Source organism: Eurosta solidaginis, chromosome 3 (genome assembly GCF_040869045.1).
Source record: "Eurosta solidaginis isolate ZX-2024a chromosome 3, ASM4086904v1, whole genome shotgun sequence".
In the NCBI taxonomy this organism is placed as follows: Eukaryota; Metazoa; Arthropoda; class Insecta; order Diptera; family Tephritidae; genus Eurosta; species Eurosta solidaginis.
In genome coordinates this window covers 160388041-160414904 of record NC_090321.1, presented here as the reverse complement: position 1 = coordinate 160414904, position 26864 = coordinate 160388041, and the positions used below count along the sequence as shown (strand labels likewise).

The following is a 26864-nucleotide window of genomic DNA, read 5'->3' as shown; positions in this document are numbered from 1 at the left end:
CCTACGTACAAGTACAGCGGGTATAAAAACCGACAGCACATGTCCCTGTATTTAAATTTGCCATCTTCGGTATAGAAAGCAAATTCTCCATCCTCGTACCGCCGCTGCTGGATACACCTGATACTTATTGCAGATTTCAGAAATTTGAGGATTCCGCTTACTTAAGAAAGTTTTAAATAAGGTGCAAGTTTTTTAGTGGGTATATATATGCTTTTTATATTCTTTATTATCGCATATTTGTTTCGTTGTAGCACAGCAATTATGCAATGAAAATGACATTAATTTATTAACAGACCAAACACAATAGTTGTTGACTATTTAATTGCACGACAATAGATAAATAGTTAGGATCGTAAATATACTCGTATATTTGTACATATGCATGTGTGTGGGTATATTTGTAAGCAAAATGTTTTATTTAACTTTCTACTAAATCACATGCTTTTATACAATGAATATCGAGGAGTTTATTTTATTTTATTTTATTTGAATATGTTGAGTAACAGTGCAAGAGATGGTAAAAAGAATACGCAAAGTTTAGAGACGGTACCACGACAAGAAGTTGTATGTGTGGTGCCCAGCCGTAGTAGGCCAACTGTGATAATGGCAAATGTGGCTCGCTGTGCAAATGATGTTCGGGTGCACCGCGATAGTTCTGAGGCCGATATTCTAGTTATTAAATGTCTGCAACTTTGCGAAAAATGTTATGATATCTATAAGGACTGCTATCCTGTATGTTGCCAGCAACTTGATTTACTCTGGGTAATGTCGGCAAGTGCCTTGAGGAGCTTCTTGTGGATGTCAACTTTGTGGGCATTCGCGGTTGCATAAGTACAAAAAATTAGAGTGGCATCGTACGAATCACTTAAGATTTTAGGGTAGGTATCATTCGGTAGCGTTCTATCAATGGATATGCTCAGTAGTTATTTCACTTCCCTAATCCACTTCGGTATGAAGGTGGCCGTGGACTCAATACCTGATATTGTCAAGTCGTTTGAAACGAAGGATAATATGGAAACGTGCACACCTATTTACTCCAGAACAATATGAGTAAACGACCATGGTTTTAAAGACTTATCTACAACTTTAATCGTATATAATTGGATCCACTAGGCTCCTACAAACTATTTTTCGAATAAGATTACTTAAGGTCGGATCTTACTTGTACTTATTTTAGAACTATTGAATTCAAGGCCATACAAGTCAATAAGTCACTCATACGTTCCGACCAGGGCCCGTATCGTGTTATACGATCATGGATGAAAAACCAATTTCACTCAAATGATTCATTTGAATCTGTCAAGCTTTTCATAAAAATTATAATCTATGTACATACATATATCTATAACATTCAGTGTCTTTTCGTTAGGGCACTTTTAACTTTTGAACCACAACATGGAATGCCATGAAATTTTTATAGTGATTTTAGGCGTTACTTACAGTAACATAGTTATGTTTTTGTTATGAAACTTGGAAACACACACAGCCTATATTTCACGTATTATCGCAATCTTAATTACCATTTTAGTGCTATGGCGATTTAAAAATTTGAATTCGATCACGGATCGTATAACAGGATGCGGGTCCAGGCAACGAAACAAAAAAATTTTTTTTATGTTGATATAAAAAGAAAATAAAAATATATGTATGTATGTATTTTGTTTCGTTGTTGTCAAAAACGAAATCAAAAAAATTCATTTTCCTTTGATACAAGCCGAATACAGTACCAGGAGGTGCTATTCCATCTTCTTCTTGCAATCACCTTGTATAGATTTGCCTTGCTTTCGAAGTTTGAGCCCTTTTTGAGCAAATTTTATATGGAATAAAATAATTTTAAAAAAATTTAAGTTAAACGGTTTTATTGAAAACAATACTTACATGAATTAATAATAATACTAAAAGCTAGAAAATAATTAGGTAGCACCTAGGTATTAGTCATCACACTCCTCATTAATCTAGGGCGTTGATCAGACAATAAAATAAAAGCGTTGGCCGCGTGAAATTTCTAAAAATGTGAGGCGTAACATAACCTTATTAAGGTTCAGTTGGCCTTATATATGACAATCAATAGAAATAATTATTTTCTAGCTTTCAGTATTATTATTAATTCATGTAAGTATTGTTTTCAATAAAACCGTTTAACTTAAAAATTTTTTTTATTATTTTATTTTCAAGTGTTTAGTCTTTATGTAATTGCCTATTATTTCTCATTATATTTAGTTCATTTAGTGACTCATTATTACAATAAGGGGACTCATGAAAGCATATAAACTTATAAGGTGTAAAATTATATCCATTTACACACACTGTTATATGAAAGCACCTAGTAATATTCTTGATAAACTTGATTGTTTATCAGCTGTATTATTGCCAAACAAAATTTTTTTGATTTATTTAATAATTTGGGAAAAATTTAAACAACGTGACATCAGGACGGACAAGGCGACAGCTGTTTCGATTATACCTTGTAAATCTCTTCAAAGCCTTTTCTCCCGGGAGTGGGAGTCGAACTCGCACTCCTACGATAGTTGAAATGGTTATAAACGCATTCAGCTACGTCATGCCTGTTGTAAAGTTTTTCCCAATTGCCTTCTTTTTGCATATTTTAATCTTTTACACATTGCATACTTCGTATGCAATTATGTGTTAAAGCTATGCTTGGTACGGCGGTTTTCAAAGAAACTTTGGTTTTGTTGCTGTTTTCGTTCTATTTATAGAACTACAACGAATTAACCAATTTTGTCTGTTTGTATGATTTTAATAATCGGGGATTGCCCATATTGCTTTTTTAAATGTATGAAAACATTTATTTGAAGCAATTTTTTAATTTTATAATTTATTTAATAATTTGGGAAAAATTTAAACAACGTGACATCAGGACGGACAAGGCGACAGCTGTTTCGATTATACCTTCTAAATCTCTTCAAAGCCTTTTCTTCCGGGAGTGGGAGTCGAACTCGCACTCCTACGATAGTTGAAATGGGTATAAACACATAATTGCATACGAAGTATGCAATGTGTAAAAGATTAAAATATGCAAAAAGAAGGCAATTGGGAAAACTTTACAATAGGCATGACGTAGCTGAATGCGTTTATAACCATTTCAACTATCGTAGGAGTGCGAGTTCGACTCCCACTCCCGGGAGAAAAGGCTTTGAAGAGATTTACAAGGTATAATCGAAACAGCTGTCGCCTTGTCCGTCCTGATGTCACGTTGTTTAAATTTTTCCCAAATTATTAAATAAATTATAAAATTAAAAAATTGCTTCAAATAAATGTTTTCATACATTTAAAAAAGCAATATGGGCAATCCCCGATTATTAAAATCATACAAAATTTTTTTGATTGCTAGACAAATTAAAAAATGCCAAGATTAAGTGAAAAATCAAAACTAAAACGTCTTTACTTGCTGATGTTGGAGATTTCTGATGAGAATGCCTGCTGTAATGTCTGCAAGGTTGCATTCTTTTGAGTTTACCGCGTTTAAATCAGACCACAAATACGATTTTTTTGAATATATCGATCCCCGCGCCACCTAGCGGCGAGTTTTTTCATATGTCTTTTTCTGTTCTTGTATGTATTATGTGTTCCAAATAGAAGCCGAATCGGACCACAAATACTGTTTTTTGAATATCTCGATCACTGCGCCACCTAGCGCAGATTTTTTTTCACGGCCCGTTTTCTATTCATGTATGTATTGTGTTCCAAATATGAACTAAATCGGACCACAAATACGATTTTTTGAAATATTTCGATCCATGCGCCACCTATCGGAGTTTTTCCTTATTATTGCATTCTCATCGGGTTCTGAACTATATTCCAAGTTTCAAGCTTGAAGCTTATCGGAAAGTTACTTAAATTTCAATTACAAAATTCGTTCCGGCCAGCCTGTCAAGTCAAGCTAAATAAAACTGTTTAAAAAATACGCAAACTCGAAAATTTTACTTTCTGAAATTAGGGGTATTATTTATGTCTGGAAAACATAAAAAAATAACGTAGATAATTTTGCCAAAAGTTTTCTACACGCAACAACAAAATAAATTTGTGAAAACTTTCCTACGGTTTCTACAAACCCACGTACATATATTTGAATAGGATATTTATAAATGTGACTAGAATGTGGAAATTGATTGTATATGTATATTAAAAAAATAACGATTTTATGCAAGCGGCAATTTTGTAAACTTTTCGAACGCGTCAAATATATATTTTATATTTAAACTTTGGCTCCAAATGCAGGATATTACTTGTGTAATTGGTGTGTTCTCTGAGTGTTGAAAAACGTTTTCCTTGTTTACTATGCTTCCTAGACTGAGAGAATACCTCTATTATTGTTTGATACAGTAGACGCTCACAAATTAGAACCACTTTGTTTTTAGGGTGATTCTAATTTCTAGAAATTTCTAATTCCTGGAGGTTTTTTATTGTATAAAACCTTAAAAATTAAGTCAATTTGCGTTAAAAAACTATAATGAAATTTAAAATAATCTACTTTCATCTACATTACATGTGACCCGGCCTATGAAAAGGTGGCTTATGCCTCAAAAAAATAAAACTATTAAGAAACGGAAGAAATGCATTGTTTATCTGTTTCTCGCAATTTTTTTTTTAGTCATAAGCCACCTTTTCATAGGCCGGGTCACATATATTTGTGACCCCATTAGCCCCATCTCATAGACTTTTGCACGAAATCTGTTAATAAACGGGGTGACTGAAGCAATATCACTAGGAAGGATCTCGCCACAAATTAAAAAAAAACCGACCCCGTGTCGCTTTTAAAATTTGGTAAACCATCTAACACATGCACAAAATGCACTTTCATGTTTATCAGGATATTCCACTTTGAATATTTGTTTGGCTTTCTCCTTTAGTATTGGCCCAATTAATATACACTTTTTTTCGCGTTGATTTAAAAACCACTCATGAAGAGTTGTTCCATTTTTGGATGTTCAGCGACGTGCAATGATTTTTTGTTAGCCTCATGATAGGTATTAGAAACAGCGTTTAAAATTGATGATTTATTCGATTTGATATAGCTGATTGCAGATGGCGCCACAATCAATTCTAGGGCTAACCGCTTCCCTTGCACCTTTGCAAAGCTTTTCCAAGATCTGAACTTTGGTTTCCAAGGACAAAGTATTTTCCTTACCTTTATTTGGCATTTCAGCGAATTACTTTTTCTAACTTTAAACACACAATGCCAAAACACGTGCACTCGTATCGAATTTCACACAAAAACTGTACAAAACCGCCACGAAAAAAATTGGGGATTCCCCTTTTATATCTATATATCAGAATTTGTCCTCTCAAACAGTTACATTTTAAACAAGTAAGGAAAGCTAAGCTCGGATGTAACCGAACATTACATACTCAGCTGAGAGCTATGGTGACAACATAAGGGAAAATAACCATGTAGGAAAATGAATCGAGGGTAACCCTGGAATGTGTTTGTATGACATGTGTATCAATTGGAAGGTGTTTCGAGATATCGCCATAAAGGTAGACCAGGGGTGACTCTAGACTTTGTTTGTACGATATGGGTATCAAATGAAAGTTGTTAATGAGTCTTTTTAAAAGGGAGTGGGCCTTAGTTCTATAGGTGGTCGCCTTTTCGAGATATCGCCATAAAGGTGGACCAGGGGTGACTCTAGAATATGTTTGTACGATATGGGTATCAAATGAAAGGTCTTAATGAGTATTTTAAAAGGGCGTGGGGCTTAGTTCTATAGGTGGACGCCGTTTCGATATATCGCCATAAAGGTGGACCAGGGTGACTCTAGAATGTGTTTGTACGATATGGGTATCAAATTAAAGGTATTAATGAGGATTTTAAAAGGGAGTGGTGGTAGTTGTATATGTGAAGGCGTTTTCCAGATATCGACCAAAATGTGGACCAGGGTGACCCAGACCATCATCTATTGGATACCGCTAATTTATTTATATATGTAATACCACGAACAGTATTCCTGCCAAGATTTCAAGGGTTTTTAATTTCGCCCTGCAGAACTTTTTTCTAAAAGTTATATTTTGCGTCAATAGATCAAACCAATTACCATGTTTCACCCCTTTTTTCGTATTTGGTATATAATTATGGCATTTTTTTTCATTTTTCGTAATTCTCGATATCGAAAAAGTGGGCGGGGTTATAGTCGGATTTCGGCCATTTTTTATACCAATACAAAGTGAGTTCAGATAAGTACGTGAACTGAATTTAGTAAAGATATATCGATTTTTGCTCAAGTTATCGTGTTAACGGCCGAGTGGAAGGACAGACTGTGTATAAAAACTGGGCGTGGCTTCAACCGATTTCACCGTTTTTCACAGAAATAAGTTATCGTCCCAGAATCTAAGCCCGTACCAAATTTCACAAGGATTGGTAAATTTTTGTTCGACTTATGGCATTAAAAGTATCCTAGACAAATTAAATGAAAAAGGGCGGAGCCACGCCCATTTTGAAATTTTCTTTTCTTTTGCATTTTGTTGCATCATATCATTACTGGAGTTGAATGTTGATATAATTTACTTATAAACTGTAAAGATATTAAATTTTTTGTTAAAATTTGACTTAAAAAAAATTTTTTTTAAAGTGGGCGCGGTCGTACTCCGATTTTGCTAATTTTTATTAAGCATACATATAGTAATACAAGTAACGTTCCTGCCAAATTTCATCATGATATCTTCAACGACTGCCAATTACAGCTTCCAAAATTTTAAATTACCTTCTTTTAAAAGTGGGCGGTGCCACGTCCATTGTCCAAAATTTTACTAATTTTCTATTCTGCGTCATAAGTTCAACTCACCTACCAAGTTTCATCGCTTTAGCCGCCTTTGGTTATGAATTATCGCACTTTTTGTGTTTTTCGAAATTTTCGATATCGAAAAAGTGGGCGTGGTTATAATCCGATATTGTTCATTTTAAATAGCGATCTGAGATGAGTGCTCAGGAACCTACATACCAAATTTCATCAAGATACCTTAAAATTTACTCAAGTTATCGTGTTAACGGACGGACGGACGGACATGGCTCAATCAAATTTTATTTCGATCCTGATGATTTTGATATATGGAAGTCTATATCTATCTCGATTCCTTTATACCTGTACAACCAACCGTTATCCAATCAAAGTTAATATACTCCGTGAGCTCTGCTCATCTGAGTATAAAAATAGTTCAAATACATGTGTGTCTGAATTTCTTGAGTATTTCGAAACACCATTAACCGCTCATATATGGACAAGTCCTGCGATCGCGATATTAGCACGCTTTTAAATCTGGGCCCGTATTACGTTTTGCGATCCGTGATCGAAACTAATGTTTCAAATCACAATAGCTCTGAAATGGTGTATCGGATTAATGGCATATGTGAACTAGCGACAAATAGTACTCGTTAGATCCATACTTACAATTTTTATAAATAATTTGACAGTTGCATAGTTATCGCTTGTTTGAAAATGGTTTTCAGTCACTGATCGTAACACGTAATACGGGCCCTGCATTAAAGGGAACATGAGCAACAGACTGAACGGATATTATAATGCATGGATAGCGTTACCAGAATGCTTCATTCTATAACAAATTTGTTCACCTCAAACATTTAAGTATTTAAGTATATGTATAAGATCATATATAATGCGTTCCGGACGCGGCAACTAATGGATGTAATTTTTTAATGCTTGTGAAAGTATGCAAAACATAGCGAAGCTTAGGGGAAATTTTACATTCCTTAAATAAGATACCGAAGGTGAAAGAAGGCCTCATGCCCGTAGATTTACGAAATCTCTTTAAAAAGCTGGATATAAGCTAAAGTACGGTTACGGACGGGACAATTTTTTCTCTATGAATAACACTATATGACATTGAAAACATTCCCCCAGCGGGTTAGGGGATTAGAATATACTAGCGGTATGTATGCCTGTCGTAAGAGGCGACTAAAATACAAAATAGATTCTAGGGGTTGTGTAGTTTGTGTGTCCAAACCCAATTGTCAACCTCACCTATCCGTGACGAATCCTGTTTCATTAACAGCCGAGGCTCTAGCCGATCTAGGGGATGGGAGGGCGAGATGACCTAGGAGGTCGCATGTGGTCATAACAAACCGTTCCCGAGATGGTCGGGCTTGGAACCGGAACGTACCGGATCAGCATCCGTCAAAGGATCATCAACATCTATAACACTCCTCAAGGCCTTCGGGGAGTGTCCTTATCGCTACAACAACAACAACAACAACAACATTGAAAACATATTCTTTGCGAGACGTACCTCAGGTTTTAGGTCTAAAATCCGTGATTAGGGGACAAAAACCTCTTTTTCGTAACAGGAGAAATATGCTGGTATATAATTTTCCATCTGTTTATTCTTCAAACGACTTTTAGGTCACTCAATAGATTACGATTTTGTGATTCCAACTATATACAGATATTAGTTTTATTGACAGAAATATCTAAGAAATAGTACAAAATAAACCATTCAGCGATTCGAACGTTAGCAGAAGGTTTCTAATAAGCGGAATTTCCCAAAATTCGTTACAATATGAATCAACCAATGAAAGAGGCGTAACGGAAGCGACACCAACAAAATTTGTTACCAAAACTTTCCGGAAACATGTATTTTATTTTTGTAAGGAAATACACATAACTATTTAAAATGCGAACGCTTTTTTACTTTCAAGTCCACGTTGGCTTATTAGACAATTTTTTGTACTTTTTTGATAACGTACACGACACAAAGATTATGGGTAGGATCAATTTATAAAAACTCTGTTATCCAAAGTTGTTGATACTTTTTTAATGCTAAACAAAAGTCCAGAAAAATTTAAATAATAAAAGCAAATATATAGACTTGGATTGAACAGAACAACTATATATTGAAAGCACGTTATATTTTGTTAGCAAAACAGTTGAATTCGTTAAAATTATAAAGCTTTTATTTGAAGTCATTGCTTCTCTGTCCATAGGAGATGGAAATAAGGGGAAAAAATAAACTATTTTATTTACACAGTATACACATATTTGACCTTTAATCCCGAGTGATAGAAATAAAGTCTGACCGACTACGATTGCCGATAAGAATTCTATCTGTGCCAGAGCGTCTTAGAGCATGCCCATAACATGACCTAGGGATTGGCATCACAGAGAAGACCATAAATCGTCGGCAGCACTTTTCTCTCGTATACTGGGCCATTTCATTGTCTCTCGACACGGTCTATGACTTCGACCCATAAATCAGAACAGGTATGATGAGAAATTTAAAGAGCGTTATTGACAAGAGGTACTCTCTGTTTGATTTCTAGGTTAACATTGCAGAGAACTCAGAACTTACTGAAGAAATTTCTGCGTACAAAATTGGAATATCTTTATCAAAAATTGTTCATGCGCCTCCTTGGTACCCGAGGTCGGTTTCTTTACTACTGCTATAAATAAATTTGAAATAACCCAAAAATTATGATATGTCAGTATGAATACACTCATAAACCCACTCCGATGGGAGGACCAAGTGAAGAGCCATCTGGTAACTCTTGATTTACGAATTTGCACCAGTTAACGAAACGAGGAAGAACCTTGCGACTTCGACAACAGACCCCAACTTGAATTGACCATATCTCGGAAAAAAAAATCTAATCGAGGCGTTCGAAAATGGATTTTGTGGGGAAAGAGCTGTTCTCAAAGATACTTAAGCAGATTTGAACAAAAAAATTTCGTATTATTAAAATATAAACTCAAAAAATGCTAAAAGCAGCGTTTTTTGCACTTTTAGGTTAGGATATCTCAAAATCCTGACGGGCTGGGCCAAATATCAGCGCGCAAAAATACGTCGGAAATGACTTCCTGATCCAAAAAAAAACTTATTTTTGCAGGCCTGTGTTACCAATATATGATGCAGTTCATTTGTATAAAGCAACCGGTTGTGGAGATATCGCCCAAAATGATAACCATGCTGCGACCGTAACATTTTAAATGCTAATAAATCTAAAAGGGTTAAGAATTGTTTTTTCTTTGGTCGCAGTATCAATTGACGTAAATTCATATTAAGATATGGTAAGACGGTTTTATTGAGTTTAGTGGGAAAATTTCACAGTATATTCTACGGAAATGTCTTCCCCACAATTTTATAATGTTGCGACCGAGACGCTCTTTTTTGACTTTCCTGGGCTTTACCAATTAATTTTTTTATTTGTAATTTGCCTGACTATATTTTTTACTTCTTGCAGTATTTATTGCGTATAATGATTCAAACATTAATTTGACAGCTTTCTTATATTCGAGGTGTGTTCAGAAAAGAACGGGAACTTTTTGATTTCGCGGGTTTGGAGTGTCCAATTGTCAAAAGTTTTTTTTTATAATGTTGATACACATGCCTCTGAAGTATGCTAAAATTTTCAGCTGAATTCATTGTTTACTTTCTGAGTGAGAGCTGCTAAGGTTAGACGTGTTTTTATGAGGTCGGCGATTCGTCGGATTTGTATCAAATTTTGCGTAAAAAATGAAATAAAGTGTAACAAAGTGTGCGAAATGCTAAAGAAGGCCTACGGTGTGTCTGCAATGCACGATAGTGCACCTGCTCACACTTCATTGCCTGTTCGTGAATTTTTGGCCAAAAACAATACTGTAACGATGGCCCAGCCTCCATATTCGCCAGACGTGGCTCCGTGTGACTTTTTTCTCTTTCAAAAAATAAAGAGAATCTTGAAGGGCCGTCGTTTTGTAAGCATACATGAAACTAAAAGCGCAGCGCTGAAAGAGCTGAAGGCTATCCCAAAGATCGAGTTTGAGAAGTGTTTCGAGGATTGTAAGAAGCGCTGGCGTAATTCCATAATATCTAATGGGGACTATTTTGAAGGCGACAACATCAATGTAGATGAATAAATAAACATCTTTTTAAAAAAACGAAAATTCCCATTATTTTCTGAACACACCTCGTATTATACAAGTTTTGCACAAGGGTCGCGACCGTAACAATTCGAACTCCCATTACTACGCCATAGGTGAAAAAAAAACAGTGATTTCAAACGCAATTTACTCAAAAAAGCGATGCTGGCGCAAATTTGGAATGAAAAATACGAAGCCCAAACATTTTCTGTTGGATCCTTAACTGTTACAAGGCATTTTCTTTGTCATTAAAAACTCGTGTGCTTGATGAATATTTTTTCTAACGTAAACTCGTAAAATTTTTACTAAAATAAAGTTCCTTGAAACTTTCTGCCGTAGTAAATTACCTGCACTCTCTCCTCTCTAGACAAACTAAAATCAAGCTCTACAAGTCACTTATCGTCTAATTGTTAGACGGCCAAAGCCCTTATACCCCTTTTCAGATATTTGGTAACCCGACCGGTTTACATTTAAATGATTTAAACAAACTAACGTGACCCAGTATTTTATTTCGACTAGGAACGGTGTCTACCAAGGCAGATTAATGTTGTTTGAGAAGGTAACTCCGCGGCAAATAATTCACAAAAGAAATTTGTAGTTTTGCTGCATTTTATGATTCGTGAACTATTTACGCTTGTCAATTTTATTGTTTTTTGTTAGGTCGTTGTCGATTATGCAATTAATTAGGTCAGCAGCTAGAAAACTAAAAAAAAAATGCTAAAAACCAAATAAAACACCCAAACACTCGTACATTTTGCAAATTTCTTTGTTGTTCAGTCGAAATTCGTATGTTTTGCTGTAGCATTTTGAAGATCATTAACGAATAGAAATGACAAATGCGAATGAAACATACTACATTTATTCAGGTGGCTACATACTTATGCACATATACATATGTATGTACGACTCAGTATTTTTGTAACACAGTGAGATTACGCACCGTTTCTCAAATAAGTAAAAGTCACAAAAAAAAATAAAAATCAAACGAAAATAAACTTGAATTCAAGGCAACCCACTTACGGCGTTGGCGATCTGATCTGAAACGGATATAAACGACCTAATCTACAATGTGTACACACTTTTATTTAGTCTCATTCTTCGGAAATAACTAAAAATTTATATTTAATAAGTGTTTGTTCCGCAAAATAAATTCCCCATTACCGGTGCTGTGAGAAGAACCTCTAAACTGGAACTAACGAACTCCAGTGAGGAAAAATATTAATTTGGAAAGTCAGTTTTTAAAATTTATCCCAGCGGGGTCTTTTGTAGCCAGCTCATAAAAATATAACTATAAGCCAATTTATCTAGCTTGGTTTATAGATAACCCCAAATTTATTCAGAAATCAACCAGTTAAGAACAAAATTCTTAAAACTTGGCTAAGAGTCAGCCTAGAGTCATGCAGAAGGAGGCCATTAGAAAATAAAATTTATCATCTTTTATAAATTTGTTTATGTGGATTTTGAGTGAACAATAAAGTTATGCAGGAGTAAATAATTGAAGAATAAAATTCTTCACATTTTGTACGTTTTTAGAGGCAGACTTTTAGCTAACCATAAAGTAATGCAGAAAAAGATAGTTTATAAAAGAACTACTCTACTTTTATTAGCTTTGAGAATTAGTACTCATTGCGTTAATTTCGATGGAAGATCGAAAAAACTCAACAGTTTTAGTATATTAATCAAGTGATAATCATAAGGGGGTGCAGCAGAAAAGACCTACACATGCAAAGCAGAATAAAACTTACCTTTTGAACATAGGCAATTCTTTCAGTATCCGCAGTAGATCTCGAAATTTATTTAGGGACTGCGATGAAAGTAATTAATAAAATAAATATAACATACAAGTTTTTTTTGAATATAATCAATGATTATGTTTGTTAATAGTTATTACTTTTGTTATGAATATATATTTCTGTTCCTTCCACGTGGTAAACAGAGTGGCCGATGATTTTGTTAATGCCAGACTGCGCGAGGTGAAGAAACTCGAAAGACCGGCGAGATAGCTGTTTATTTTAGAAACTAATTCATCAATTGAAGGGCCAGGTCCCGTTGCCATAATCGTGCACTCGTTGGCATAGGAAATGATGGTACCTCCTTCTGGTGGGAAAGAGAGCTTTGATATGTAGAAATTAAACAGAATCGGGGATAGGACGCCTCCCTGTGGTACCCCCTGTTTCATTTTCTTATGCTTTGAGATTTCGTTCCTACATTGAACCGACGCTTCAGATAATTTGCGGTTCATCTCTTTAGACAAGGGGGAAGGTGTGAGCCTTCTATGTCCTGGAGTTTCGTGCCGTGGCCACGAGCAGTGGTGGTAGTGCTATGCATTTTGCAGAAGCCATATTGATGGGTGGCTAGGGAGGGTTCCGACTTTGGGATGATGGTAATGGGTGACATGTCGTGTTTATGTTTATGTGCCCGTCTGTTTGCACGACGTCTGGCCTTGTCTACTGAAGGATGCAGAGGAGTTTTCAGTTCCTTAGATGCTCCTCCCATTTGGCCCGTTTGCTTTTTTACCAGCCGCATAATATCCAAGTTGACTCCGAACGCACGCTCGCCTTGCCGGACATCAGTCGGAATGGGGAGAGCAGAAATTAAGGATAGGCTGCCATTCGACGCAGTTTATGAGCCCTGCGCTGACTATTGAAATGGCTGGCGATTTGTGGCAGTTACCTGCAATTCTAGTGGGGCATCGCACCGTGCAGAAAGTCGTATTGTCTATTTGCTCTGCTAGCTGCCTGCCTCTGCCGTCGACTGGCAAGCTGGAATGCCAGGTGGCAGGAGGGATATTGATGTTAATTATTTCTAAGTCATCATCACCTGACCGGACGGTTGTGTCTTGACTTTCTAAGGCGGCTGATGTTGGGTGAAATATACTATATTGCACGGTGTGATGGGTGATAAAGGCAAGGCCAACACCATTGCCCCTTGTGGGATTTTTCTTGTGGCTGTGGTAGCCATCGCAAGTTCAGAGGCCTGATCTGCCAGTTAGCTTTATTTGTTGAATCGTCTATACGGATATTATTTTCATTCGTGTAGTCAACTATCTCCGCCATCTTTCCGGTTAACCCGTTACAATTAAATTTCATAATTCTGAAGTGCAACGGGGGGCAGTCGTAACTCTGGGATTTGTAAGCCCGGAGCATCTATGAAGGTGGCATCAGCCAAGGCATATGAATTGCATTGAACCGATTCCCGATCATAAATAATCTTAGCTGACATACGGAGCACATGGTGTGGGGACTAGGAGTTGATGACTCGTTCTTATGCGAGTGCGTGTGTCGGAAGAGGATGAGTGGGACGGGGGTAAAAGCGGGTCCTCGGCATCGCTAATGTCCATGCTACGAAGATTGTGATGATGGGTTGGAGCGGCCGCGTTAGCTGGAGGTGCCGTTTGGCGCGAGCAACAGCGGACAGTTGATGTGGCTTGCTGGGCAGCGCTGCTGCTGGAAGGAACTCTTTACAGTGAACCGCGGTACGTCCTTGGATGCGAACAGCAGGGAGCCACAAAGGTTTTGTAGAAATTTCGGGGGCGAAAAACGTTGGGTTCTAACCCAGAACAACCCGAACGGTGCAACCATCTTTTACACGTGGCACACTGACAAGAGTATGACCGTCTGAGGTAGATCATTTTGCGATATATACAGCAGAACCACAGCCTGGTACTGGGGTTAGGTTCAATATCTTCCCGAAGCAGGAGGGTATGAAGCAATCCAGCGGCAAGCAGCTTCTCCCAGGATGGCCCTTTTTGGCCCTTTGGCTCTGGAATATGGAAAGAAGAATGAACGTTGATAAGGTGGCTCTATGAGTGTTCGAGAGAAAAGTTCTTCGAAATATTTACTAACCGACGTCGAGTACCGAAGAAGATTTATTGATGAGCTTTACTAGCTTTATGTTGACATAAACATAGTTCAGCGAATTGAACAACTCCGGCTATGCCATGTTATGAAAAATGGAAAAGGAAGAGGGATGCCACCAGGCGGAAAAGGATTTAAGTTCCCGGTCGTCTAATTGGATGTCCAAAATCGTTCAATAGGTTAAGCGCTAATTGAGTAAGCAAATAAGACAAACTTTTAGATCATGTAGGCCTGCGATCTTATGGCATGAATATGTGCCTGAGCTCTCAATATAATGGAATTCGGGATCCTGAGATCAAATACCTTAGCGCAAATTAGAAGTAGGTGTTGTATTGCTCTTGGTTCCAAAGCAATTAAAAGTCATTCATTTTCGCATGCACAGCTCCTATTCACTTAAAATCCACACGCATACATGCATTAATATCTTTGTATAGTTCTGAACGAATTTTTTACTTGTACGTACGGGTGGGACACCAAAGATAAATGCTGCCGGACAGAATTGGGTTAAATATGCGCATGGCCAGTTGATTTAGGCCTACAAAGAAGCTTAGCAGGTTTGTACAACAGCGAAAGGTGATTGACAAAATGGGTTTATTTATTTGCGTTTGTATGTATGTATGTATGTAGATATTTAGAAGAGGTGAGGAGTTTGGTGCATTGCAAGGCCTCAGTAGTACACATGTGATTCGTGAGTGTATGAATTTATGCTGTTGCGCCGGCAGACAGGTTGGGCCAGCATCGGTACAAGCATCTGCGAATATTATGCAACTACGCCCGTGTAGGCCTACCCCGAGGTTGCCATGTGAACCATTACCACAAAATTAGAACGAATAATCTAAACGGTATTGAGAGCATAGTGTGAATTTTCACTAAAAAGGTTTTAATGGTAGAAATACAGTCAGAGAGTTTGCCATGTCACTGGCGAGGACAACCCCGCTTACAAAAACGTGGTTCTATATTTTTGATGCTGATCTGCCCGGGTCTCGAATCCAGGACGTTCGGTGCGGTAGGCATAATAAGCTACCAGCACACGACGCAACGTGCAGTGCAATGAATAAAAATCCAAAGGCTTAGCTGGAGAAGACATGTTATGAGTGAAAGAAGACGTTCCGGTTTATAAAGTTTTCCTATCGGCACCCATATTTGGAATCAGAAAAAGGGAAAGACCTCTACTGAGTAAGGTGGGGCGCGTGGAGGAACACTTGAACTTCCTTGAAGCTGTCAATTGGTGCCAGTTATCGAAACAGGGGCAGCTAAAGTGACTTGTTACAATGCGGCTGAAATAGCCTGGGCTTTTAAGAGCCAATTAATAATGACGATTGAAGAGGGCAATAAAGCAAGTGGGAGAAAACAGGATAAAAAAGGAAGTTAGAGACGAAAAGGAGTGGGAAGAGAGAATGGCTAAAACATTTAGACATCTTTTTTTAAATTACACGTCTAAACCAATGATCTGCCGGGTATTCTAGCAAAGAAAGAATTATGTGTCAATTACTTATTTTGCAAAATATTTTGTAAATTTAGCATTTTTTTACATCGAATTCATAACAATTGGGCTTTGATTTTTCTCAGTTCCGATTTCAAGCTCTGTTGACCATGTTTCTATATTACATTACATACAAACTTCATTCGACTAAATTATTTTTCGACTTAAATAAGTCGACCTCTGACATTTTTTGATGGGTGCCATTCCAAAGGAGTCAGCTGCTTTCAAATAAAATGAAAGGACGATTACCGTTGGCTTTGTATACAGATTTATGTTTAAAGGGTTGGCAGTTTCTTGTGCTGCTGGGAGGAAATGGAGCTCACGAAGGTAACAAAGGGATATCTGTAAGTGTTTGAAAAGAAGGCTGTGTAAACCCTTATGAAATATTTTAATACACAAACAATGATTTCAGTAAATTGATTTTCATTACATACTATAGAAAATAATAATTTTCTATATAATTTTGAATAATTTATTTAAACTTTATTTTTTTAAAAGATATTTTTGATGACTAAAAATATTTAAAATTTTTGATAATTAACCATATACAATCTTAAAATAATAAACTTTTAAATTTAATAAAAGTATATTTATTATAAGTAGATAACCCTACATATACTCCCCCTCCAGTGAAAGGAAAAATTTATTTTTTTAATGTTAATTTGCAGTGTATATTGATTACTATAAGTTGTTATTGTTGTTAGTGTTTATTTGTTGTAGTCGTTTTATGTGAATTAATATTAGTTATTTATAATAATGCGATTGAAGAACCTAGGATGAGGTTGAATGAAAATTAAAAACTTGTATTATGCAGAATATATGTTCAATATATAATTGCACTCTGCATAATGTATGTCCAAGTTGTTGATAAGGAATAAAAAGTTGATTCCTTTAATTGTTTGAGGGTGAAATCGTCATTGATTCATGTTATGTTAATGAGTATAAATTGAGTTTTAAATATGATTTACATTTCAATGTGAAATATTGATATTTAGGAAAATATTTCGTTAAAATTTATTTTAAAAACTCTTTAAGAGATTTTTTAAAATTGTAGAAATTTGTTTAATTTTTGAAAATCAAAGTTATTTCTTTTTTTGTATTGGATTGTGTTATTTTCGATTTGAATATGAATTAATTTGCATTGCGGTGTTTGTATGTCATTGCATATGCATTTTACAACTGCTTTATATGTGTAAATGATATATATTCTTGAATATAAACTGGAGAAGAAGTGCGTATAATTAATATAAATAATAAATTGACTATTGTTTTAAATCAATTAATATACATTTTTAAACAATGTAACATTAGTATTCTAAATTAAATTATTTTGTTTAGATTAAATTTGATTGAAGAAACAAACTTTTTAAAATAAAATATGAGATTAGTTGTCGAAAAATGCAAAAATTTTTAATAATACAGCTCACTAAATGGTAAGATCACTGGTAATACTAATTTATGTGTTACATTTATTTTAATATTTTTAAATTTTAAAAAAGTTGAATTTTCAAAAATAAATTGTTGTACGTTATATGACTAGTTAAGTAGATTATTATAAAATAAATGTGGTCGTAGACCAAAATTCGTAATGTTAAACATGTATGAGCCGTTTATTTTGAAAGTGGCATAAGTCATTTCATGTCGTCTAGGTTCAGTGATAATTTGTTTGTATCTCTCCTCGCCTCCAGTTTGTTAGAGTCCAATATCCAAAAGACGCTATTCTTATTATTACTGTATAATTGTAGAACCATCTACATATGCATTCGTTCAAAAATAATAATGCATTTAAGACCATGAGTTGGAAATGACTTATGCCACTTTCAAAATAAACGGCTCATATATGTATATATATATATATATATATATATTTATTTTTTGACTTAAGTATCTATATGATTGATACGATTATCACTGGTTAATAGGATTTCAAAATTTTTGTTTTATAAAGACAGCTTTGTATGTGATCAAACGATTATTGCATATGTTCAACTCCCGTAACACCAAGTTTAGTATAGCTTTTGAGAAATTGAAGCGATTCAGTGTCAATGTTTCGAGAAGATTTTTAGATAAATTAATGTATGTAGCTAATATGCTCTTCTGATGCCGTTTGGAATACCTTCATCAAGCATTGTTGAAAGATATTGCATTGTCACATTAAATGTCTGTGTATTTCTCATTTTGTATTTATCGGGAAATATTGCATTCTCATTACAGTCATCAGTTGGACGACGTGGGCTATTCAAACTATCTGCCATCATGTTATATGAACTATTTGGTATAAATGAAATTGCCGATGATGTCGATTATAAAGAATTTGTATCACTTTGATAAAGATAGAGCCACACGCACGTTCACGTAATGTTCATAGAATACGCGTAGTATGGATTTAATCGGATTGCCGTCGATTAACTAAATGTGCCAAGGAGGTCATTGACAATGGTAGATTAGTTATTGAATTATTTGTAAAATCAAGTTTTATTGGATTTTTTAACAGCGAAATTTCATTCGGGATTTTCGTAATTTTGTTATCGCGTAAATCGAGAAATATATGTACAGGTCAGAAGGATCGTTGGTAGGATCGCCAGATATAGAAAATAATAATTTTTTATATAATTTTGAATAATTTATTTAAGCTCGCGGGTTCGAATCGAGCTCAAGGCCTAACAATAATTTTTTATCATTATTATTGTTATGATAAATTTTTTCTTAATTGAAAAAATTTTTTTTAAATTAGAATAGAAGAAAGAAAAAATTTTAGACAACTGCCAAAGCTCGTTGTATAGATCCATTTCGGGAACTGCTAAATTCCTTCATCGGCAACGTTTAGGCGCCGCTGCTATAACCATTCAGCCACCACAGCGGTTTTTTGTTTGTCTTCATTAATCCTACTTCTATTCTGGTTCGTGCCAATTGATATTCACACCACTGCGACATCTGTTGCAGAATAGCTGTGAAAATTGGACTTGTTTGTTGGCAATGCTGCCATAGTGTCATATTCTATTGACACTTTTTTTCCCCGTGCTCTGGGATGTATTAACAATTTTTGTTGTTATATCGGCCTACTGATTTTAAGATCGCGGGTTCGAATCGAGCTCAAGGCCTAACAATAATTTTTTATCATTATTATTGTTATGATAAATTTTTTCTTAATTGAAAAAAATTTTTTTAAATTAGAATAGAAGAAAGACAAAATTTTAGACAACTGCCAAAGCTCGTTGTATAGATCCATTCCGGGAACTGCTAAATTCCTTCATCGGCAACGTTTAGGCGCCGCTGCTATAACCATTCAGCCACCACAGCGGTTTTTTGTTTGTCTTCATTAATCCTACTTCTATTCTGGTTCGTGCCAATTGATATTCACACCACTGCAACATCTGTTGCAGAATAGATGTGAAAATTGGGCTTGTTTGTTGGCAATGCTGCCATAGTGTCATATTTTATTGACGCTTTTTTTCCCTGTGCTCTGGGATGTATTAACAATTTTTGTTGTTATATCGGCCTACTGATTTTAAGATCGCGGGTTCGAATCGAGCTCAAGGCCTAACAATAATTTTTTATCATTATTATTGTTATGATAAATTTTTTCTTAATTGAAAAAAATTTTTTTAAATTAGAATAGAAGAAAGAAAAAATTTTAGACAACTGCCAAAGCTCGTTGTATAGATCCATTTCGGGAACTGCTAAATTCCTTCATCGGCAACGTTTAGGCGCCGCTGCTATAACCATTCAGCCACCACAGCGGTTTTTTGTTTGTCTTCATTAATCCTACTTCTATTCTGGTTCGTGCCAATTGATATTCACACCACTGCGACATCTGTTGCAGAATAGCTGTGAAAATTGGACTTGTTTGTTGGCAATGCTGCCATAGTGTCATATTCTATTGACACTTTTTTTCCCCGTGCTCTGGGATGTATTAACAATTTTTGTTGTTATATCGGCCTACTGATTTTAAGATCGCGGGTTCGAATCGAGCTCAAGGCCTAACAATAATTTTTTATCATTATTATTGTTATGATAAATTTTTTCTTAATTGAAAAACATTTTTTTAAATTAGAATAGAAGAAAGACAAAATTTTAGACAACTGCCAAAGCTCGTTGTATAGATCCATTCCGGGAACTGCTAAATTCCTTCATCGGCAACATTTAGGCGCCGCTGCTATAACCATTCAGCCACCACAGCGGTTTTTTGTTTGTCTTCATTAATCCTACTTCTATTCTGGTTCGTGCCAATTGATATTCACACCACTGCGACATCTGTTGCAGAATAGCTGTGAAAATTGGACTTGTTTGTTGGCAATGCTGCCATAGTGTCATATTTTATTGACACTTTTTTTCCCCGTGCTCTGGGATGTATTAACAATTTTTGTTGTTATATCGGCCTACTGATTTTAAGATCGCGGGTTCGAATCGAGCTCAAGGCCTAACAATAATTTTTTATCATTATTATTGTTATGATAAATTTTTTCTTAATTGAAAAAAATTTTTTTTAAATTAGAATAGAAGAAAGAAAAAATTTTAGACAACTGCCAAAGCTCGTTGTATAGATCCATTTCGGGAACTGCTAAATTCCTTCATCGGCAACGTTTAGGCGCCGCTGCTATAACCATTCAGCCACCACAGCGGTTTTTTGTTTGTGTTCATTAATCCTACTTCTATTCTGGTTCGTGCAAATTGCAGCTTTATTTTTTTAAAAGATACTTTTGATGACTAAAAATATTTTAAATTTTTGATAATTAACCATAAACAATCTTAAAATAATAAACTTTTTAATTTAACAAAGTATATTTATTATAAGTAGATAACCCTACACATACTATCAACCAAATATAAATTTTATATGATGATGGTTAAAAAACAAATACAAGGCGCGATAACCTCTGAAGAGATTTTAGGCCGGTCTTTTCTTCCAATTTGCGTCGTGTTCATGTTTTATGCCGAGTCCGAAGGGTATTTGCAAAGCAGATTAGTTTTCACTGAGAAGCTTTTCATGGCAGAAATATACTCGGAGCGCTTGCAAAAGACTACCGAGGGGCGACCCCTCTTAGAAAAATTTCTTCAAATTGAAAAGAGTGGTTTCTAAAATTTTGAGGTTGCTTTGCTAAGGGCGTGAACGCAGGATCTTCGGTGTGGTAGGTAAAGCACGCTACCACCACACCACGGCGGCCGCCGTCATGATGTTTAAGCCTTCTATAAAAAGGACCAAACGGGAAAAAGCTGGGCTATAGGACTTTCCCGAGATAAAAATGGAAAATGTTTGGTCCATATGTAGATATGGCAACTATGACTTTTATACTATATATACATATATACATATAGGTACATATGTACGTAGATATGTGCACTAGGTATCGCTTATATTTGAAAGATTTTGCAATCATGCAACACGAAAGCAGCAGAATATGCGTGAATGAATTAAAATTGGCTGCGAATTTACGCTTTTGCCATTGCAAGCATTAGAATATTTACATACATACATGTCTATGTAGCAGATGTGTGTACATATGTATGTGGTTGACTATGTTCGTGTACCAACTAAAAATTTCGAACACCTTGATGGAGTGAATGTCGTAGGAATAAAATTGTGTGAGTTTGTTTGAATGGATTTATGATGTAAAGTTTATTATATATTTTTGTATGCATATACTTACGTCTATATGTAAATATCTAGAACATGTACATACTCATATCAATATGTATGCGTCAACGTTCGAATATTTTTATTGCTTAACAAAACTAAGAAACGTGTTTTAAAAATGGTTTTGTATCATTCAAGTTTAGAAAGTAATACCTCAGATAAATTAAATTCTAGGCCTAGCTTCGATACAAACGTTATTGGCTTGACATAAAACATGTACACATACATACATATATGGAGGCCCGCCAACTCGCACGAAAAAAATTACAGAGTAATCCACGACAAATTTGAAGATAAGCACGGCCTCATTATTCGTGTGTGTATAATATTTATAATGGTTTAGCACGGTATGCCTCAGGGATATTAAGGCCGGCGAAAAACATGTGAACCAGTCCCTCCAATTTGTAGGAAAAATTAAAAGAAGCACGGCGCAAATTAGAAGAGAAGATTGGCCTAAATTCTTTTTGGGGGTATATTGCGCCTCATATTTTATATAGAAAAATTTATGCCGTGGTTATTTAAGGCAATTTTTAAACATGGTTTGCTTATATTATCACACATATTCTAGGTACAGCTTTAGTCTTTTTTTTAGAAATTAAAATTCTGAGTTTTTTCAGCTTTTCAATTTGAAGGAATAAATTAATGGCTGCTAAAGAATTTTTGTTTTTTTTTTATACCAATTTTTTACATGCATATACATTAACCTGGGTCGATTTGTATGGACGAAAGTTAACCGATATCGCGCGATTTTTCGATAGGATTTGGGCTCAGGAAAAAAAACTTCCACTACGCATACCCAAAAAAATAATTTTCGAGCCTGCAAAAAAAATGACGAAAGGGTAAATTTTTCGACCAAAACACTCCCCAAAAACCGAACTTTTTTTCCTGAGCCCAAATCTTATCGAAAAATCAATGGCGTGGTTGGAATTTTTCATAACAATTGTTAGTCATTCAAAATCGGCATATGTATGTATGTAAATCGTTGTAACATCTTTGAAGAAATCCTCGTGATTGGCTGAATGCGGCAGCATCTATGTTTCGTTCGCAATCACGTTTTTCAATCAATATATAAGCATAGACCTGTCGCAGCTCCCGCCACATAGCAACCCATGAACTGAAACATTTTGTTGCGGGTAAGCATTAGACAGCAAAGTAAACGATTCATAAAATTATCAAAAGAAAGTTATGGTCTATTCCAAAATCTTGTGAAATTTCATTCAAATTAAGAAACGAAGATCTTCGATTATAAGGTTTTTGAACATTTCCTTTAAAAAAGGCACCAGCAATCTTTACTTGTTTTCACGTTGATATTATCTGAGTGACTATCCGTGTTATTTTTTAAAGTCAAATTAGCAAATTCTAATTCGCAAAAGCGATATAAATTTATTTTACACCAAGAGAAAATAAGCTGAGGTGCCATTTTGTTTAGAAAAGCGCACGCACGAGCAGAGCTCTGGATTCTGAAAGATTGCCTACTTAGCCATTAATTCGTTCAATACATATTTTTCGGAACATGACTTCGCCAACGCATAGAGGTTCTAACTTCGTTTTGTTCTTCATCATCAGCAAACTATTTTTTCCGCCTTTTTCCAGGTTAGATTAACACATGCGCCGTTATTCTCTCGGGCATATAGATTTAAGAAATCGTCTGAAACTTAGTTTACTTACGAACGGCTCGAAGAGATCGTTTTCAACTTGGACTGAGCTAGTGACGATGCTCTATTTCACACATCCAAGTTGTTCGGGGAAATTGAATTCAGACATATCCGCATATAAGCAGCTAATTTTCCAAATTTTAAAGGCGTATTATTTTTCACCAAGGGGAGTGAAGCCGTATTTTATGGAAAAATGTTCGGACGCTATTCCTGTTTTTTATTAGCTCAAGCTCTTCGCACTCGCGCCTTAGTGCCTATACTTGTTTCCTTCGGCAAAGACATTTCGCTTCCCACATTCCTTATTTCTTTTTAAACTCACGGTAGTGTCCGCACACTTTTCTCGTAGCATTTGAACACAACATGACCCTGTATGCAGCGTCCTTTCTTTCGGTGCAAACGCGATATTCTTCAGCGTACCAGCTTAAATTTCGTAATCTGCAGCATTCAAACATTTCTTTAGCGGTGGTACGAAGTGCTCCAGATATAGTCTTACTGCCCGGCATTGTTCAATCCTTTTTTTTTTGAAGTAGGGAGTATAAAACTAGGTCACGAGAACGAATGATATTAAAAGAACATCACCAAAGCAAGAGGTACAATAATGAGTTACTCAATGTCACAGTACTGGCTAATGTATGTACATATATCCATACGTTCGTTCTTTCTTGTACATCCTCCGTGCAAAATCGTGCAGGTTTTTTCAATTTCATTAAGTATACTCACACTGGATGAATTGCATATTACTTATTCTCAGATACAAATGCTTTGCTATACATATGTACATTGTATGGTACGTATGTACTTATGCGCATTAGGGTGTTCGGTTTGAGGCCATGAATTTTTCACACACGCACTTCACCAAAGAAAATCTCCTAATTTTAGTTTTACTTGCTCGCTAAGTCATATTTATTGAGCGATCCATAAGTATTTAGTAAATTAACAAAATAAAAGGGTTTTAATTCAGTTTTGTGTATTTTTCAATAAACATAAGAGAAAATAATACTAAAATTGAGTGCCCAGGGGCTGGATTCACTTTTTAGTCTCATGGCGTTTGATAAACATTTTCTCACTGACATATTGCTTTACATCCAGCGCTCATTCAGCAAAACAGTGCACAAAACCTTACAGAATCGCATGAAAATTTAAAGTGTACATTTTGTGTGCAAATGAGTTTTCAACCAGTGTACATTTTTTCAGTTTTTCACAGTTAGAGAATCCAGCCCCAGCCCCTATTACGTTTTACGATCCGTGATCGAAACTCATTGTTTAAATCACAATAGCTCTGAAATGGTGGATCGGATTAACGAAATATATGAACTAGTGAGGGCTCGATAGATCCAAACTTATTATAGTTTATTGAAATAGTTTGACAGTTGCATAGTTATCGTTTAAGTGAAAATCGTTTTCAGCCACTGATCGTTAAACGTAAAGCTGCAGACATTGGTGCGTTATCGGTAACCGTATCGGTAACCTTATGACAGCTGATTCGACCAACCTTATGGGAATCAATGCAATCGATTACTGGTGCCGATAAGGTCGTAACCGTACTGTAGCTAACCAATTGGTTTTTGGTTTTCCGCCGTAACGATAAACAGCTGATTACGTTAGGGATACGGATAGAGCGATACGATAAACGGCACCAATGACTCCGCTTTAATACGGGCAAAGGGCGTGCTGAATCGTTATTTACAAAAGAAAAACATAATTTAAAGTAACTTGGTTTATGTAAATATTGTCAATATTTATTGAAACGATACATCAGTTCAATAAATATTATCAGATTGAGTCACGACGGAACTATCGAAATATTTATTGTATTTTATTGTAATTGCAGAAAAATCAAATAATACTACGATAATGCAACAGAAATTACTAGGATTTTGGTTTAAGTAGCAGGTATTTATTTCATTTAACTCTTATTTATTTTTACTGCATCTTATTTGTTTGACCCATTTTATGTCAGTTATATTTTATTACTCCTTGGATTCGATTACGTGGGACAAACCAATTTCAGCTATACCCATAAGGGACTAGTCGGTAATAATTTTCACCCATTGGAGACGAGAGGGATCAATTGCGGCACACTCCTTTTAGAGATTAATCGGACGATTTTTTGGAGGGATGTTATGCATCTGTGTACGTACATATGTGTATAGGAAAAAGAATTATTGAAAGTACCTGTTAAAGGATTAAACTAAACAGACGTGCGTGCCATCCACAGAATTAAATTGTTCAACACTCGTGAACTTGACACTCAAACCGGCCTCGGTGGTCATATATATACGTATACATACATAAACTTACTCAAACATATTGTATATGAATATGAATGCATTTATGTATATTAGGATGGCACTTTTGAGTTGCTTGCTAGCAAACTGAAACTCTTATGCCATTCTCACATTCATTGGACTTACGCAAAGCACAAGGTTTGATGACTTCGAGGTTTTTGCTCTATTCTTAAGTTTATTGTTGTAAGGGAAGAAGAAATTAGTTTTTTAATTAATACATTTAATTCAATAGTTAATAAATAAAAAATAAAAAAAAAAAATAAATGTAAGGCGCGATAACCTCCGAAGAGATCTAAGGCCGAGCTTCTCTTCCAATTTGCGTCGTGCTCCTCTTGATTTTCCCTACAAATTGGCCGGACGGTACCTACATGCTTTATGCCGACTCCGAACGGCATCTGCAAGGCAGATGAGTTTTCACTGAGAGCTTTTCATGGCAGAAATACACCCGGAGCGCTTGCCAAACACTGCCGAGAGGCGACCCCGCTTAGAAAAATTTTCCTCTAATTGAAAAACCTTATTTCTAAAAATTTTGATGGTGCTTTGCCCGGGAGTTGAACCCACGGCATACGGTGTGATAGGCGGAGCACGCTACCATCACACCACGGGGACTCTGTAAAAAATCCTTATTAAAAATCTCGTTATAGTAAATATTTGTTATACCTTTATATAATTAAAAAATGTTGTTATTGTTGTTATTATTATTTTTTGTTCATTTCCTACCTTTTGGTCATACACTTTTTCTAACCCATGCGCTACGGCAAAGTAAAAAAAGTATTAAATATTTTAGTAAGCTTTCCATGGAAAATAATAAATATTTTTCCCGTGACATAAGAGGAAGGGAGTAAGGTTACTCTCATTAACAGTGCCTTCAATTTTTTGTATGGGTGATGAGAAAATCAATTCACAATGTCCGCTTAAGTCTTAGGAATTATTTTAATACATTACATGAACATGAAATGGTATATCAAGTGAAGTCTGCTAATCGAACTTTGTTGGTCCTTAAAGGAGAAGAGATAGACGCACCAATAAGTATACAGATTTGATAAGGTTGACAATTTGGATGTCCGTCTGTCTGTTTGAA

General features: G+C 35.6%; 1 long non-coding RNA gene across 2 annotated transcripts; it reads left to right on the top strand.

The window, feature by feature from the left end:
* The first annotated feature begins 10368 nt into the window (after positions 1–10368).
* Positions 10369–26020, top strand: LOC137244491 (uncharacterized). Of its 2 annotated transcripts, none has more exons than XR_010951041.1 (4): positions 10369–10981; positions 16379–16549; positions 25327–25388; positions 25456–26020. It is a non-coding gene; the product is annotated as an uncharacterized lncRNA (long non-coding RNA). The 2 variants fall into 2 exon arrangements; XR_010951040.1 differs by having other exon boundaries at positions 10370–10981; positions 16379–16532.
* The last annotated feature ends 844 nt before the right edge of the window (positions 26021–26864 follow it).